The 5,097-nt window shown below is 29.3% G+C and overlaps 1 long non-coding RNA gene across 1 annotated transcript; it reads right to left on the reverse strand.

Annotated features, from left to right (window-relative positions):
- Positions 1-253: 253 nt before the first annotated feature.
- On the reverse strand, positions 254-4,881 carry LOC145063074 (uncharacterized). The gene is made up of 5 exons (XR_013687832.1): positions 4,726-4,881; positions 4,455-4,522; positions 3,638-3,703; positions 2,731-2,806; positions 254-510 (listed from the first exon to the last, which is right to left on the reverse strand). It is a non-coding gene; the product is annotated as an uncharacterized LOC145063074 (long non-coding RNA).
- Positions 4,882-5,097: the final 216 nt, after the last annotated feature.

Below are 5,097 nucleotides of genomic sequence, written 5' to 3' on the forward strand. Positions count from 1 at the left end.
TAACATACTTGCATTATTTACTAATAATAACAATTTGAACAAATAATTGTGGCAAAACATTCCTTGTGTTTGAGAAAGGATTAGAATAAATGTGGTAAAAATGAGGTGAGGCATATGGCAGGGAAAAAAGAGAATGCTGGCACCACAACTTTTTTTGTTTGCTAGCATGTGACTAGTTGTTTATAATAAATTTGGTTGATTGTTCATAAAAATGTCTTTGTAATTCATTTAAAATCTAAAAAACATAAATATTCATAAAACATTATCTTCTATCATTATAAATAAACGTTTGCGAACATCATAAAATTTATTTTCTTCATTTGTTCTCTTCCAATCTCGAAGAAAACCATTAAAGATTCTTTCATCTACATTTACATGATCCATCTTCACATTTTGGTTTTTGCCAGAACCAAGAGCATTTACATTCAGATTTGTCCTTACATGCTTTCAAAATCACATCATGAAAACCATTTGTAACCGATCTCCCTTCAACAACTCCCAATTTTGATTCTAGGATAAGAAAACAAAAAATAAAATAAGTTATCATACTTTTAATCATTAGTCTATTTAAAATATGCACTTTATTCACTGATTTTTATACTTGTTTAATTTTTGTCTATTTCTATGGAAACTATCCTTTAAACGGATTACTAATGCTAAGAGCATCTACAATGAAGGTTGTATATAAGTTGTATGAGGGTGAGGTGGAGTGGTATGAAAGTTGTATATACTTGTTTCGGGTTTGGAGTTGTATCCCCATACAATGGTTGTATGGATGAAAAATGGGGCCCTTTTTTTAATAATATATCCATTCGGGTGTTGAGGTGGAGTAGTATGTGGTTCGTAAGGTTATATGCATTTGAGAAAATGAAAGGGGAAGTAGCATGACCGAAATGGTGACAAGACAATTTATAGAACTCTTATAAAGTTGTATTCATTAGAGATGGTCTAACATAAACTAGGCAATTGTATGCATAAAATTTTATTATTTATATTTTAACATTGATACTTTTGACAATGGACCATCAAATTATCACATGGTCACAAACATTTTCATTGTCTCATCTAATTGTTAAGTTTAATGAACAATTCAAATACGAACCACAAAAACAATAGAAACCGTTAGAATTGATAAATTATTAAATGTGCGGATTGTAACAATCATATATTGATATCGATAAAAGAAAAAAAATAGTATGTTACAAAATTAAATCTACGATTTTTTTAAGTTGTGAACAATATAACATAGTTTTTTTAAATACATCAGTTTTGATTTCTAAATTAAAAAATTATTAATTTTGGTAAGTTTAAAATAATAAATAAATTTAAGAAAAGTGATAATTTTTAAATTGTAAACAATCAGTTTTATGGTTTATATATATATATATATATATATATATATATATATATATATATATATATACTACTCATATCTTGAATTTTAAGAGGTATAAATTACAAAGTTTTGTGTATAAATCAATTATGCATAAATAATTTATAATATTCGCCAAAATTTTGAAGACTTGAGTTAAGAAAGGTTATTAAAAATTTCAATTTAGAGCAAAAAACAAATATTAAAATATTAAATTAATGTATACAAATTAATTTATATTTCTTAAACTAGACATCAATATTAATTAATTTACATCAATAGTATAAACATATAATGTAAATATAAAGTATAATCATAAATATTTTATTTAAAAGTGATAATTTTTTATTGCATAACACTAATTAATAATAAAATCTAATAATTATTTCACCATAAGAAACTATTAGCAAGGTGTGTGTGTGTGTGTGTATATATATATATATATATATATATATATATATATATAGAAGAGAGAGAGAGAGAGAGAGAGAGAGAGAGAGAGAGAGTTCTTTTAAGAACTTAAAGATTTGCAAGAACTGCTAATCGGTTCATCATTTTTTGAAACCGAAAACACCTTGGGCTCCTAGACCAGTGACTAAAACAGATCCATGGTCAAAAAAAGATTTGACGAACTTTTGTTTTTGGAAATGTACATGTTTATACAATCAGTAGTTATATGGTCTCCGAACATATGATTATCCATAGTAATATTGATAATCAACAGTTATATGCATTACGGACGTATGATTATCCGTAGTAATATTGATAATCAATAGTTATATGGACTATGGACACAGTATATATAACTGATGATTATCAATTTTACTATGGATAATCATGCGTCCGCAGTCCATATAACTGTTGATTGTGGATACATGCATATATCAAAAATATATATAAAATAAATCGTCAAATCTTTTTTTAGCTTAAATATGTCTTAGATGTACCATTCGGAAAAATTTTGTGGTCCTTGTTTTGAAAAATGATAAGCTGATTAGGATTTCTCAACTTCTCACAAATCACTAAGTTGTCATATGTGTGTGTGTGTATATATATATATATATATATATATATATATATATATATATATATATATATATATATAGATGAAGACGTTAAATGAAATAAAGACAATACTTTATGTTATTATTCTGCTATAGATTTTTATTCCTTAATAGTATAAATATACAAAATTAATAGCAAAATAATAATATAAAAATCGTGTCTTCACATCTTCATTTTATTTAGTGTCTTTATTTGAACTATATATATATATATATATATATATATATATATATATATATATATATATATATATATATATATATTATGGAAGCATAAAAGATAAAATGACTCACCACACGCAGTAAGCAAAAGCATAGCCAAGATGACAATCTTGAACGAAACTTTCTCCATATCTTTTCACCAAGAAATCTACGCATGAAAGATGCTAATTTTCTTGTTAGAACACAAAGATTGGTATGGTTTGGTGTGATCTTTTGTCGAAAATCATATAAGAAAAATGTATTGGTTTTTCAATTGTTAAAACCGCAATGTTCAGGTTTTTTGTTTGATTTAGTTTGTCGGTTTCACTACGGCTGGGTTTGTGTGTGATTTGGTTTGTTTTATAAACCACAATAGGATGAGGTTTTTACATTAGGAAATTTTTAAAACCACAAAATCATTATGTTATAGTCATATTTTTATGGGCTTATAATAAGTCAAACACAAATGTAAAATAGTTCATGACCAGAGACAGTGGCTAAAATGCTAGAAAATTTTAATATTACAGATAAAAAAACATCTCAAAAAACTTAAAATAATATTTTTGTAGGAAAATATACATATCGGTTGGATGTAGTTTGTCGTTTTAACTACAATTTGGTTCATTTATAAACCACAATAGATATGGTGACGGTTTTAAAACCGCAAAATGAATGTATTGTAGTCATATTTTTTGGTCTTATAATAACTGAACGACAAATATAGAGCAGTTTTTTGACAATGTATTGGCTAAAACGTTAGAAAATTTCAATGTTAAAAATAAACTGTGACATCCTCATTTTCACGGCCAAAAAAGACCGATTTTGTTTATGCTTTATAAAAATCAGAGTACTTCATTTTATAAAAATGTTGCGGAATTTGTTCCCAGAAAAACATGGTAAATACGTTATTAAAACATTTTCGAAGAAACGTATTTATTTCATTTTAAAACGTTTGGGATGTCATCGTTAATACAGAAACATAAGCATAAACAGAACTTACAATTATTTACACTAGTGATCTACATCTCTTTAAATCTCTCAGTGTAATGTCACTTCATATCAACACCTGTGATATAAATAAACTGAGTGGGTCAGGTTGGGAAACCTGGTGAGTACATAGGGTTTTCAACCCACAATAATATAATTATTATGTTTAAACAATCAAACAATCAACCCAATTACCCATCCCCATTATCTTCTTTATTCTTAAGGATCTACCCTAAGAATCAGCTATTTCTCATTCATTCATTCCTAAGGATCATCCTAAGGAAACAACATGAAGTCCATTGTTGCCAATGACACATTGGTCAAGCGCAGCTGCTAATATTGTCACTTAGGCTCAGCTGCCAGAATTAGGACATTTTCTATGAGGAGCTTCTGCCGGTATTGACCTTTAAACACTACTGTCATGGTCATAAGGCTCCCTATTAGGCGCAGCTGCCGATACTATCCTTGGAGCGCAGCTGCTAGGACGTTTACCGTAGATCTAAATCATCTACGGGTTGTGGCGCAGCTGCCAGTGCTCATCTATAGGGTACTAGGTCCACTGTTGCCAATGTATACCTATAGGGCACTAGGTCCGTACTACTAATGTTCCTCTATTTCAGCTTTTATCCATCATCATTCATCTACCCATGTTTTACCCAACATATCTTGTAGATATAAAATACTTTATACAGTTTACATCATTTAAAACATGTATAAAAATCTTTCACCAGCATAGACAACAAGTATTCAGACAATATGCACACATAACACGTAATTTATATTAAAATACTTCATATCTATGTGTAAGATGAAAGAGACCATGCACTCACCTGATTAGGTGGTGATTCCGAACTCAGACAGCACTTCGTTATCTCAAAACAATTTTCCTCGACAAAACCTAGTATCAATACCACTAGGGTTTAGTTTTTAACGTTAACCACGACTAATTAATAGTCTAGCTATTATTACTATTATATAAGCGTTAAATAACACTCAATATAACTCATAATAATAGCCCAAATAATTATTTTAAGGTCCTAATAATGTTACTATAATTAAATAAAATCTATATTAAATATAGTATAGGCGTAGCTCACTTACAGCGAGTTTTTATTAAAAACCGGGCTTCGCTGGAGCAGCGTTTCCAAGCCGAAAACTTTTCTTCTCGGAGCCGTCGGGCGCTCCGGGGCTTTCTTCTCGTGATAGGGAGGTTCCCTAGACTTGGGAGGGGTTTAGGGAGGTTAGAGAGAAGTTAGAGAGAGAAAGAGAGGCTTATGGTGTGAAGAAAATATGAGGAGTTCACCCTTGTATTTATAGGAGTTTTATAGTAAAGTAGTCTCTAAGCTTCGTCCGTAACTTTTGCATACGAGCTCCGTTTTTGTCTGTCTTTTTACCGTTGAGTTCCTATTAATGAGATCTTCAACTTTCATTTAGACCTCGTTGGCTAATTCTCATTCTATCTCGGATTTACAA

The sequence above is a fragment of the Lactuca serriola genome, chromosome 7 (assembly GCF_051521515.1).
Source record: "Lactuca serriola cultivar US96UC23 chromosome 7, Lser_US96UC23_V15, whole genome shotgun sequence".
In the NCBI taxonomy this organism is placed as follows: Eukaryota; Viridiplantae; Streptophyta; class Magnoliopsida; order Asterales; family Asteraceae; genus Lactuca; species Lactuca serriola.